We start from the raw sequence: 15,070 nt of genomic DNA on the forward strand, positions 1-15,070 counted from the left end.
ATCTTCGAACAAAATTAATACAATGTCCATATAAACACGATAATCAAATGAAGATATAAGAAGAATAAAGATTAATTCAAAAGAACAAAAAATCAAAAACACATACTTACATATAAATTAGAGAGATTCAACTACTCGTCTTGGATTGTATAAAACAGTCTATGAAAGAGTTTGGTCACGGGTGTTGCAATTTTGGTCGAAATTGGAACAATGACAATGTTTCTACGAACTTTAGAAGAAAGAGAGAAAGAAAATGGAGAAATCAATTCACAGTAAGAAAGAGAGCGGAGGTGAGATTATGGCAATGGGGATGGTGAAGTTGCATGCAAAAATGGAGAAATACAGGATGGTTGTGTGAAGCGAAAAAGAAAGGAAAAAAAAAGGCAATTTCGTACAGGACGAAGTATATTTGCGAATGCTTAGCAAATCCAATTTCATCAATATCAAAATTAGAATTACAACCTACCATCAGACCTTTACGCAAAATATAGTAATTTTCATCCATATGTCGAAAGTTTTTATACGAGATTTAATATTATTGAAAACTCAAGTATGACTGTCAAGATGATTGCATTAAGCCAAGAGTGTAACTATAAAGTTATCACAATATTAAAAAAAAGACTTTTAACACGAAATTTATAAGACGATTCATGTTGATTTCTTTAATCATTTCTTGATTGAGAATAAAAATACAGTCTCTAAATCTATTTGATGTAACTCTGAATTTGAACATACTATCATAGCTAATATCGACGTACAGAAATGATTCCCATTAAAAAATTATTTAACTCAATACACATCTATAACCCTTTTTTTTTTTTTTAAATGACCTTTATCTATCAAAAAACTCATTAGTCTTCCTCACAATTTTCAAGAATCTGAATGTTCTCAATAAACATAATGTCCAAATAGGCCTTAAGGTTGAAGCAATTATATATTAAAGTGATAAGTCTCCTAGCATGAGCTATCTAAGTAGGAGATGGTTTTTTGCAGTCAACTTTGACTTCTCCCTTGCACCATATAGAGCCATATGTGACTTAGAAGAGTTATAACTATCTTGTGTAAAGTGCTAAGGACTTATAAGACGTGTTGGAGGCCTAAGGTTGAAGGAATTAGAGGTTAAAGTGACAAGTCCTCACAAGTTAGGTATGTGTTGTCTCCTTTGATTAAATTTTGATTTCCTACTTATCCATGGAGGGGTTTTATGAAATTTAGGGTTAATATACCACATACACGAAGTCTTAAAGGAGTGGTAGACGTGAATAATGCTTAAAAGTGAAGGAATAGACCATTACAATGACAAATGAATAGGCATGACGTGTACTACGTATCAAGGTGTTCCTTGTAGCAAAATCCGATTTTACATCTATCCTTGCAGGTATAAATCAAGTGTCCTTGGCTTATTTTAATGTCTTAAAAATCCATTTTACTTGCCCAAATATCCCAAAACATATTATAGAGCCAATTCCTTAACGGTTCATTTGATTACTTACCCGATTGACACCCGATTCTTGACCGATTTCAACAATTCGCACCTCAATATTTATAACATCATATAAAACATACATTATTACGTCGTAATTATGTCACTTCATGCCTCGTGTCCCAAATACGGCATTTACCTATCTAGGGTTTGAAGTGACGTCGATCAGCCAAACGAAAGCTTGAACCTTCGTCGATATTAATTTTCAGCCTTTCCGATATTACATTACTTACCGAGCCAATCTCCAACATTTAGTTAACCTAATTTTCTATCATAGATCAATACAAAATTCACCATCTAGGTTCAGGAGTAGAAGGTTATCACCATGTAAATATTATAAAGCCTTAATGATCGAGTATACCGTTTTAAGAGAAAGCGATTAGAAAATTGGTGCAAATGACAATGTAATTAATGTGAAATTCATGAATCATATTGGCCATTTGTATAACAGGAAGTTTGGGGTATTACACCATGTCACCTTTGGAGATAACGCTAAAGGTAAAATAATCGGCATTGGAAACATTGGTGATTACTCATCCCCATCTATTGATAACCTTAAACATAATTTACTAAGCAAATGCCAATTATGTGACAAAGGATATAACATAAAATTCGATTATACCAAATGCCTTATTAAGGACGCTACGTCTAAAGAGGTGATTTTCATAGGAAGCCAAAATAAAGATGTTTATATTATAAACATTGAATTTGAAAATAATGAAAAGTGTTTACTTGGCTTGAAAGAAGAATCATGCTTATGGCATAGAAGACCCATGTAAACATGGATCTTCTCTCAAAAATTTCTAAAAATTGTTTTGCAAAAGGTTTACCAAATTTGAAATTTGAAAAAAAATAAAATTTGTGATGCTTGTCAATTTGGAAAACAGGTAAAAAATTCTTTCAAACCAAAACTTTATACTTCAACTACAAAACCTTTACAACCTCTCCATATGGATCTTTTTGGATCTTCTAGGACGACTAGTTTAGGAGGTAAATATTATGATTTTGTTATAGTCGATGATTTTTCAAGATATACTTGGGTTATATTTTTAAGCTTAAAAGAAGAAGTTTTGAAAACTTTTAAACATTTTTGTAAGAAAGTTAAAAATGAAAAAGGCTATTCTATTACAACAATTAGAAGTGACCATGGTGGAGAATTTGATAATGTTGGTTTTGATAATTTTTCGGCTCCTAGAACACCTCAACAAAATGGTGTAGTAGAAAAGAAAATCGTACATTGCAAGAAATGGCTCGGACTATGTTAAATGAAAATAATTCGCCTAAATATATTTAGGCCGACGCCGTTAATACCGCTTGTTACATTGTTAATAGAGTATTAGTAAGCAAAAAGAAAATTAAAACTCCTTGCGAAATTTGGAAAAATAGAATTCCAAATATAGGTTATTTTATAGCATTTGGATGTAAATATTTTATTTTAAATACAAAAGGCAATTTGGGAAAATTCGACTCCAAATCCGATGTTCGAATTTTCCTAGGATATTCATATACTAGCAAAGCATATAGCATTTTTAACAAACGAACTCTAGTCATTGAAGAATCCATGCATGTTACTTTTGACGAAACTAACACATTTGATCAAAAGAAAGGTAGTGATGACGATGTAGGATTGGAAGCTCCTTTTTAACAAATGAAAATTCAAGACCAAAATAAGAAGGTACCAAATGAAGAAATAAAGGAATCACATGCTAAATTAAATAAAGAAAGACAAACCGAAGAACAAAGTGATCCCCCATTGCCAAAAGAATGGAGGTTTGTTACATCTCATCCCAAAGAGCTTATAATTGGCGATCCATCAAAATGTATCACTACTAGAACTTCTCATAAAAATCATTTTGGTAGTTGTGCATTTATTTCTCAAATCGAACCTAAGAACTTCAAAGAAGTCGAGTTTGATGAGTTTTGGATACTAGCGATACAAGAAGAATTAAATTAATTTGAAAGAAATCATGTTTGAGACTTAGTCACTAGACCAAACAATCAAATCGTTATTGGAACAAAATGGGTCTTTAGAAACAAAAGAGATGAAAATGAAATAATATGCATAACAAGGCTAGATTAGTGGCTCAATGTTACAATCAAGAAGAAGGTATCGATTTTGAAGAAACATTTGCACCCATAACAAGATTGGAATCCATTCGTATGCTTCTTGCATTTACATGTTACAAAGGTTTTACACTTTATCAAATGGATGTTAAAAGTGCATTTTTGAATGGTTTTATTCAAGTAGTTTTTGCTGAGCAACCTCCGGATTTTAAAGATCACAAGTATCCGGATCATGTATTTAAACTTAGAAAAGTACTTTACGGTTTGAAACAAGCTCCTTGGTACGAGCGGTTGAGTAAATTTCTTCTCTCAAATGGTTTTACGATTGGAAAAGTAGATACTACACTTTTTATAAAAACTCATAAAGAAGATATGTTCATTGTTCAAATTTATGTTGATGACATTATTTTTGGCACTACAAATATTCATCTTTGTGAAAAATTTTCAAATTGCATGAGCATAGAATTTGAAATTAGAATGATGGATGAATTAAATTCTTCCTTGGTCCTCAAATTAGACAAACAAAAGAAGGAAATTTCATAAATCAAAATAAATACATATAGACATGCTTAAAAAATTTGTTATGCATGACATTAAGCCTATGAACACGCCAATAAGCACGTCCCTAAAGCTTGATAAAGATGATCGAGGCACATCCGTGGACGTCACAAAATATCGAGGTATGATCGGATCTCTTCTTTATTTAATTGAGTGTGGGCCCGGTATTTTGTTTAGTGTTTGCTTATGTGCTCATCTTCAATCTAATCCTAAAGAATCTCACTTAAGTGTCGTTAAAAGAATTTTATTTAAGTGGAACTAGAACCCTAGGACTTTGGTATCCAAAGGGTACACATCTTGATTTAATTAGCTATTCGGAAGCTGATTGGACTAGATGTAATGTTGACCGTAAAAGTACTAGCGAAAATTCTCACTTCCTAGGCTTTGCTAGTCTTGGTCTAGCAAGAAACAAAACTCCGTGGCGCTATCCACCGTCGAGGTGAAATATATCTCAATCGCTAGTTGTTGTGCACGAACATTATGGATGAAACATACATTATGTGATTATCATTTATCCTATGATCATGTGACTATCTTATGTGATAATTCTAGTGCTATTAATCTATCAAAGAATCCTGTCTTGCATTCACGAACTAAGCATATTGAGATTAGACATCATTTTCTTCGTGATCATGTACAAAAGAGAGATATTGAATTATAATTTATAAAGACCGAAGATCAATTGGCCAACATTTTCACCAAGCCTCTCGCACACAATCGTTTCTCTTCTATTCGAAGAGGTCTAGGAATTATTGATGAAAATTTAATTTAAAAAATTCGGACGCATCTGTCCAGTCCGGACCGAATCTTCCAGATTGACAGTACATTTTGAACACTGTCAATCTCGACATTCAGATTTGTGGTGGTTAGCGTTTTGAACCATCTGGACGTCCGGATCTGTGGTCGTTCACGTTCTTCAAAACGCTAACCAGAGGCCATCTTCTTCATTTCTTCCCCTCTTTTCTTCAAAATTTTCCCTCAAACTCTCTCACCCACTATCAAATTCATCTCCTAAGATCACTTTTCTTCCAATGTCTTGTTCTCCACAAGATTTAAACTTCAAAATATTCACACATTACCTAAAATCATTTAAAATCTTCATCTTTTCGCTCCACTCGAACCTCCGGTGACTTTTGGCAATATTCGCTCAAATTGCTCAATCTTGTGTGTATAATCACACTATTCACTACAGTATTCGTCACATATTTAAGCACTTCACAAATTCAATTGTGAATCTTGGCCACAAAATCTCCAAACCCTAACTTTCAAATTTTGGGGATTATTTGAAGTTCTTGGAAATATCATCAATCTTCAAGAATGTCGGGACCTCAAAGAGGAAAAAAGGTGAAAAGAACTGACTAACGACCCCCTCCATTGTCAATGGATGAAGTAATGGATTTGGAGCCGGAGATGCCATCGAACCCCTTTGAAAAGTCACCCATTTGATTGGTAAGAATGTTGATTTTGTGCATTTTACTGTAATTTATATCTCACAATCACAACTCCTTGTGATTAACAAATTATTGAACTTGAATGTTCGGACTCTATTATTTAATATTATTCATCAGAATATTAATTTAAATAAATAATAGATCAGTCAGTTGCTACTACAGTGGTTCAGTCAGTTGTCCCAGTCAGTTTTGGCCTTTCGACTGTCACTACATCAACTTTTACTCCTTTGCATACTGCCATTCCTAGTTCTAATGCTTATTTTGAACCCTTGGCTCACGATATGATTCAGTGACCACATGTATCAGTTGAATCAGAGGATACAACTATAATGGTCAGACTTTTACAAGGTCCCACACCTGGCCACACTAATGCTCATGGTTCTCTCATTTGTCAGTAGAATATAGAGACATTCTAAACAATCAGATACAAAAAACACAGCACATTTGAGGTACACCAATAGGGTGTGTTCCGTAGGTCATCTACTGAGGATTTGGTTGGATGGATAAAGGACGATGGTTTCGTCAAGGTTATACGGAAGAAACACTCGCGGGCTACTGATACTCTACACCCGAACAGAAGGATCACTGGGAGTCAGTCACATGATACCTCCTCAAATTCCCCATCCCTATGAGTATCATCATATGGAATGTAAGAGGTGTAGCTACTCGACGACGACTGAAGATGCTTATTTAGCTCCATCAGGTTTATCTCTAGGTTATTTTGGAACCTTTTATCATTCAACAGGTTTGCATTTATTCGACGGTATCTAAGATTTGACATGGGAGTTCAGAATGAGTCGAACAAGATTTGGCTTTTTTGGAATGTGGGGACTATCGTTACTACTATTGTTATTCATCCCCAATTCCTTCACGTTAGAGATCCCAAACTAGCGCGTCCCATCTTTCTGACCCTGTCTATGCCTTGTGTAATGTTGCTGTTAGGAGAGATTTGTGGGCGGGTCTCCACCACATTTTCCTTGATCTGGACGACCCTTGGCTAGTTGGGAGAGATTTTAACGTAATTATACATGATGGTGAATGCACTGGTCACAATACTTGTGATCGAGGTTCTACTGACTTCTCTAATATGATGTTAGATTGTGGTTTGGAGGACCCTGGTTTCCTTGGAAATCGGTACACTTGGACCAATGGTCGGGTCAGAAAAAGACTGGACATGGTACGGTACTCATTAATTCTTTAGTTGTAGCATTCTATCGATAGCTTACTGTGAGGCATTTGAATCGTACTTCATCTAATCACTCACCTTTATTGATTCAGTGGACATCTGATGATGATTTGGGGCTAGACCATTTAGATTTCTCAATGTTTGGACCAAGCATCATGATTTTTTAGCCTTTGTCGCTCTTTGGAAGAAGTTTTTCAGGCTGAAACTAGGATTTTGTGGTGGAATTGACAGGTGTTTGGTTATATTTTCCAGAAGGCGCGAGATGCCAAGAATAAGGTTGACGAGGCAGAGTTAGTATATGACAATGATCCTACATTGGAGCATTGCAATTCACTACATCATGCTCAGGCAACCTTGAATCGGACCTTATCTATTGAGGAGGGCTTTTGGAAGCAAAAGGCCAATTTGTGATGAGTATGTGAGGGAGAGCACAATACTTGATATTTTAATGCGATGGTTCAAGGACGCCGAATCAATTCCATCATGACACAAGAAAGGAAAGTTTTAGCTACCCCTACTGACATTCAGACTTCGACTATTGCATTCTCCCAGAGTCTCTTATCTATCCCTCTACAGCCTTGGGTTCCCATTCGTTCTGATGTCATTTCCAAACTTTTGACAAAGTATGATAATATGGTTCTAAACCGCCCCCTCCATTTCATGAGGTACGGGAGGCGATCTTTAGTATAGATGATGACAGTGTCACGGGTCCAGATGGGTTCTCATCCATGTTCTTCCAGCATTGTTGGGATATTATTCAGGAGGATATATATAAGGCAGTCTTGGATTTCTTTGACGGTGGTCATCTTCCATGGGGATTTGCTGCTACTCCTATTGTCTTGATCCCTAAAAATGATGGTGTTGTATATGGACCGAGTTTAGACCTATCAGCCTATGTATGATGTTCAATAAGATTATTACTAAACTTTTGAACACTCGGCTGAGTACACTACTACCACGCATTATTTCTCCTCCACAGAGTGGATTCATCCTTGGCCGCCTAATTGGTGACAATGTCTTATTATCTTAGGAGATGCTCTACTCTTGATGATAGAGCAACATTATGCTGAAATTAGACATGACTAAAGCATACGATCGAACTTCATTTACTATGTATTGGAGGCATTTGGATTTGATCACATTTGGATTGATAAGATCAGGAGATGCATTTTGGAGTGTCATTTCTCTGTACTCCTAAATGGTCGTCCATATGGTTTCTTACCCTCCTCACTAGGACTCAGACAGGGTGATCCCATTTCGCTATCCTTGTTCATCATAGCTGCAAATCTCACACTTGCTCACACAAAAGTTCTAGAAAATCCCAATATGTGTTACCGGAATAGAGGTAGTACTCTAGTCTCACATCTCTCATTTGTTGATGATATGATTATTTTTGCCAACGGCCAGAAACAATCTATCGAGAGGGTTTTAGACTGTTTGGAGCACTACGAGGGGATTTCTGGACAAGTGGTGAATAGAGACAAGAGCAGTCTTATACTACTCAGATGGACAACCACTAGCTAGATCAGAAGGTTGAAGATTTTGACAGGGTTTAAACATTAGCAACAGCCATTCACTTACTTGGGGGTTCCTTTATTCAAAGGGAATAAAAGGAGCTTCCTTTACAATGACCTTACCCAGAAGATCGGAAGCAGAATCTCAGGTTGGGCTTTATGATTATTATCGCCTGGGGATTGTATTACCTTAATGAGATCAGTGCTTTCTTCCATACCATTATATCTATTTCAGATTATGCAGCCACCCAAGGCAGTACTAAAGAAACTTGAGAGAATCTTTGCACGATTCCTATGGGGTTCTAAGGATCAGGCACAATGCTTACATTGGAGGAGCTGGAAGAAGATTTGCCTTCCTACTGATGAGTGTGGTCTAGGCTTTAGGAGATTATAGGATATGGTAGACACCGTCTCCATGAAGCTCTAGTGGTTGTTCCACTCTCAGAGGTCACTTTGGGCTCAATTTTTACTAGATAAGTATTGCATAGGGACACACCCTTCACTTGCGCTGCTCCCCATTCGACCTCTCCCACTTCGAATAGACTAAAATGGCCACACATTGCTTGGCACCTTGGAACCTATTAGATTTTCTTTTGGTATGACTTTTGGATGGGCGAGTCCACATTAGCGTCTCTATTCCCACATAGGCAGCACACATTTTATGAGGGTGGATGATTTCTTTGATGACACTGGGTGGGATTTTGGACGACTATTACAAGCTCTTCCTCTTGACATGGCGGAGAAGATAGGGACAATACCTCTACATGTGGATGTCCAGGACTACATTGTTTGGAAGATTACATTGGATGGTAGCTTTACTACCAAATCATCATGGCAGCTAGTCCATTCGGTTCGCCAGGCTCAGGATTCATATCGACCATTGTAGAGTCCCATTTTGCCTACCACTGTTTCATTCTTCTACTGGAGATTATAGCAGGATCTTATCTAGATGTCTGTTGGCTTCTTTTATGTCAATGTTGTTTTGAGATTGAGACCATCAATCATATCGTCTCTGGTAGCAACAGAACAAGTATGCAAGCATTTCGAGGATATTTTTCAGATTCCTATATGTGTACAGGAGAGGGGATTAGACAAAGGTTTCAGAGCTGGAGGTATTCTAGACAGTACATTCGCTGTGAACATATTCGTATTGTCATTCTCTACTGATATTCTAGTTTTTATGGACTGAGAGAAATGATGCGAAGCATAGGGGGATCCACATGATAGCCAGACATATCATTTGGAGGGTTTACCTCATCATTTATTTTCTTCATATGGGGAGATCTTTTAGAATTGGGCACTGGCGAGGGGATCTAACAATTACACCCCTCTTTGGTATTTCTATAACTCCCCCCTCTCCACCACCACCTATTATCGTTGTTTGGTGCACTCCACCAGTGGGATTTTACAAGATCAACACTGATGGATGCGTTAAGGATGGACATGCGAGTGGTGGGGGTATCATTAGGGACCACACTGGACATTGCATCAAGGCATTCTCAGCATCGTATGGTCCATGTTTGATTCTGGAAGTCGAGCTCAGAGCTATACTGGATGGGATCCTATTGGCCAAAGGACTTGGATGTTCACGCTTTTGGATTGAGTCAGACTAGATCCATTCATTGCATCACCAGAGGTGGAGGACCATGGGTTATTTAGGCTTTCTCAGACAGATCATAGACATAATCTCCTTAGACAGAGATACGATTTCTCACATCTACGGAGAAGAGAACCAGATTGCCTCGGCACTTGCCTCAGAGGGTTGGGACCATAGGAGTTATCTGGTTTATAGACTAACTGATCTACTACGACATATTAGGGCATTTGTACAAATTAACAGATATGGTCTCTCTTTTCTTAAAGCAAAACTTTTACTTGGCTTGATTGCAGCTGCCTTGGTTGAAAACTTGACTTTTTCAAAATTATGGCATGAAAAACTGTCTTCTTGGGTTATGGTGAAAATGTGAAAGGCTACAGATTATAGGTTAAAAGTGAAAAAGGTTATAAGGTAATTGTTAGAAAATATATTAATGAGTTTATTATGTTATGTTTAGAAGGAAAAGAAAATAACTTAACTGAAAAAAATGTTCAAATTGAGGTGGAGACTCCTAATAGTAAGAAAGACACTCCTGTTCTTCCTATGACTGAAACTAATCCAAATGAAAATATCATCTCAATTGAAACTGAAAATAATTAAGTCACTAATTTTAATGATCAACCTGATCCTACAACTCTTCCGCTTAATGAATATCAACTCACAAGTGATAAGAAGAGAAGGCAAAATTAGACCACCAGCCCGACTACTATGATGATGCCATTAATAGTAGATGTCAAAAATTGGATAGTTACTATGAAAGATAAAATTTCTTCACTTCTTAAAAACAACACTTGGAACTTGGTTGAAAAGCTTAAGAATCTAATTGATTGTAAGTGGATTTACAAAATAAAAGAAGGGAAAGAGAAAATAAAAATGTTAGATGCAAGGCATCACTTGCAGCAAGAGGTTTTACACAAAAGGGGGTGTAGACTATAATGAAATTTTCTCCCCTGTTGTTAAATACACCACTAATAAATGCATTCTTGCCCTTGTTTCTCGATTTAAGCCCCCGTTTGAGCCCCATTAATTTTCATTACATTATATTTCATTTTTCTCTCTCCTATTTTCAACATTATTATCTTCCATAAAATAATATTACACGTAAGTCGAAAATTTTTCCTTCTTTTTTAACCACTCATTTTAAAAAAAAAACACTATTCCACACATTAATTTTTCCCCGTAATGGGGGAAAAACAGGGGCTAAATGGAAACTTGATCAGAGTTAGATGTCAAAATCGCTTTTCTTTATGGCGACTAGATGGAAAAATCTATATGAGATAACATGTTGGTTTCATAAAGGTGATTCTGAAAATGTTGTGCGTGTCTTTTGGAGAAATCTCTCTATGGTTTAAAATAAGCACCGAGGCAATGATACAAAAGATTTGACACTTTTATTTTGAAACTTGATTTTCAAAGAGGCAATTATGATACATGGTTTTTTTGTAGAGGTAAAGAAGATAAAAATTCTTTTTACTTAGTACTTTATGTGGATGTCATGCTACATGCCAATTGTGATAAATCTGAAATTGAGTACATTAAAAAACTTAAATCTGAGTCGATATGAAGGATCTTCGGGCTACCAAAAAGATCCTTGGAATGTAGATTTTTTAGAAACAAAGAAAAAGACAAGATATTTTTAAATCAACTTGACTACGTGGATAAAATTTTGAAAAAATTTAACATGTTTGACTGTAAAACAGTGACACTGCCACTTGCTAATCATTTTAAGTTTTCAAATGAATTCTATCCTAAAACTATCATAGAATGTCAAAATCCCTTATGCTAATGTGATTGGATCTGCCATGATTTTGATTATGTACCAGACTTGATCTTACTTTTAGTATTAGCATACTTAGTAGATTTATTAGTAACCCATGGGGAAGAATATTGGAATGGTTTAAAATGACCTTTAAGAAACTTGAAAGGTATATCAAACTATGATCTTGTGTTTAAAACGAATAAAGAAGGGGTAACTTCAAAGGGTTTTATTGATTCTGATATTGATGGAAATAGGGATAATAAAAAATCAACTTCATCCTATTTCTTTACCTCATGAGGTATTGTAATCAGTTGGAAATCTCAACTTCAAAAGATTGTAGCTTAGCCCTCAACTGAAGTAGAATACATTGCTGCTTTTGATGCCTTTAAAGAAGGTATTTAGTTAAGTGGACTGCTAAAAAAACTTGGTTTTGTTGATGAAAATACAATTTTGTATTCTGATAACCAAAGTGCTATACAATTGAGCAAAAACCCCATGTTTCACGACAGGACTAAACACATAGACATTAAATATCATTTCATTAGAGATATAATTTCTAAAGGAATTTTTAAGATTGAAAAAGTCGCTGCTCAATTTAACCCTTCCGATATGGGAACAAAGATAATACATCTAAACAAATTTCAGAAATTTTTGAAGATAATATCTCTTAATATTTTGTGATGTATACAGGTACTTGGAGGAAATGAATTATGAAAAGATGGTATGCTCATGGTTGCACTATAATCTGGAAGTTAAGATAGCAAGGTAGAGAATGTTGAGAATCGAACTCGATTTGGTATGCATCCTAATTTTCAAAGTAAAAAATGGATTGTTAGAAACTCATTTTTGTTAGTGGGATGACTTAACTGGATGGTGACATCTGTCCAAGTTTTGACCGTTTGATTTGGCACATTGAACATGGTAGTTATATTCTTTGGTGCCGGTTCGTTTTGGACATGTTGTATTCTTCGTTCTGGCTTTTAAAGAGAGAGAGAGTTCTAGAGAGTTTTGACTCTCGTTGGCTAGGGCTTTAATATGTGATTCTTTCTCTTGAACATCTCATTTGAGACGGTGGTATGATGTTTTCTAGCTTTTTGATACTTGTATTTTCTTGAGTGAAAATAGTAAGAGCGAGAGGAGATATGAGGTTTCTTGTGTGATTCTTGTCAGATCTGTTAATTCATGTAAAAGAGATAGGTCTCTAAAAACCATATCTGTGTGTTGGTTTAATTTTATAACCTTCGTTGTCAGTTTTGAGGCTTTATAGTGCAACCGAGCTATATCCAATTTAATGGATGCTCAATAGGGAATCAGGTGTTAAAAGGTCATCTGCAAGTTTTAATTTCTACAAGGAAATCATATTTATAGTCTGTAAACAAGCTCCAGCCTTTAGATCTCATCAACATCGATCATGGTCATACATTAACTAATCCAACCGATTGAATACAAAAGGTGCCCAAAAATATTTTAAATGAATGGGTAAGATTAGGCGTGTAGGTCATGTAGCTTAAGCCCCTGTTTGATGCCCATTATCTGAAAATGAAAATAGGGGGAATTGTATTTTTTAGAAAAATGAGAGGTTGAAAAAGAAGGAAAAGTTTTCGATTTACATGTAATATTATTTTATGGAAGATTGTGTGGTTGAAAATAGGAATACATGTACCTTGAAACGAGCAATAGTCTAATTGAATCATGCAAACATGCTGGATCATGAAGCATCTTCACTTTACCAGATGTCAACCGTCAATAATGCATACAATTCAAGTACAATAAACATCAAACATTACAGTAGTGTACAGTGATGAGGTGGGAAATGGAAAAAATAGAGAGGCAAAAATAGCCCATTTTGTAGCAAGTGACCCATATGGAGCCCTATTTTTTCCCCAAATTATATCCCCCATTTACAAACAATAACATAGAGACCGTTGTAATTCCAGGTGACAACCTAAATAATCGCCTCCTCCAATCACTGCCTGAACTGTAACATAATACTTCCTCCCTTCCCACCGGCAAGGGACCGCCGAATAATTGTGTATGGTAAGGAAAAAGAAGGCAGCAACTATGTGAGTCATTGGATTTTCATTATTATTCTTTTTCAATCTATCGATGTATGTGTGAATTTCTTGTTTGTTGGCATGCCGACGATGAAATACAATTTTCCCCTATATTTTGCAAGGTCATGTGATACAATTTCTCTTTATTTTATCCCATCAAATCCTATCAGTTTGCTTACGGGACACGGCCATTTCCAACCCTTTTGCTACAAATGTAATGATTAACTTACTTTTTGACTAGAAATAATTTATTTAAAGACATTAAGGGATAACTTCCATCTATCTAACATAGTTTAGGTAGTTATTTGGGTTATAACATCATAATCCCAGATGAACTAATCCAAATTTATATATATAATTCCCACCTCCAGCCATGTTTCACATGCAGAAGAAAAATGTTAATTATTATCCTATATTTTTATTTTGATAAAAATTAAAAGTTAATGGTTAATAGTTATCCTATATTCTTGATAAAGATTAAAAGTCAAATGGTAATCCTATTTGGTTTAGACTTCATTATTACAAATCTAAAACTAGTCTCCAAATTCAACTCCACGTGTCATTGTGCATGATTATGAGTAATTATGAAAGTATGATCCAAATATTGAAACCTAGATTTATCCAAATTTGACTAGTGGTTCACGGCTTCTCAATTTCCAATGCAACTTACTTTTTTTAAACTATAAATATCGTGCATAAGTCAAATTTTAGTCACATATTTTTCAAATCAAAAAAGCAATTCTTCATCAATAATTACATTTAAGGCAGCTGAGGAACTTTGAAAATTGGAATATTCTTTCAAAAATTCGTTGATCTAACGAGGTAGGACACTATGTGTAAGTTGATCTGTAATTGCAATATTATAATTTTTTACGTGATTTATTTCATGAAATGCTAATTGACCTGCGATTAACAAATGAAATGTGAGATTTCCTTCAGGTTTTCTCAATTGTTTGCATTGAAATGTGTTAGAGCATTCGATTGATCACCGATTGCTCTTGATGAATTGATGGTATGAAATGTTATAAATTTATGTTTAAAAAGTTATTATATTATTTTGGATGCATGTATCCTACTGAGTATAAATTACTTATTCCTTCAAATTTAACATGTCAGGTTAGATCGGTAGACGTGGATGTTGGCTGAGCAATGCGGGGCTACCAAGTAAATTTTTTTAGGAAAACATTTAAAAATAATTCTATCAGGATATTTTGTGTTTCTATTTATTTTCATCAAATGTTCTATGTTACATGACATTATTTTATTCAATTTAGTATTTGAGTATTCAAATAAATTAAGATTTTTAAGTTTCCAATTTATATTTTTGCTTGATGTATGATTACGAAATAATATCGATAACACCTCAAAATTTAAGTCCATAAAATTTGGGGCATTACAGTATGA

Source organism: Olea europaea, unplaced genomic scaffold (genome assembly GCF_002742605.1).
Source record: "Olea europaea var. sylvestris unplaced genomic scaffold, O_europaea_v1 scaffold204, whole genome shotgun sequence".
Classification (NCBI taxonomy): domain Eukaryota; kingdom Viridiplantae; phylum Streptophyta; class Magnoliopsida; order Lamiales; family Oleaceae; genus Olea; species Olea europaea.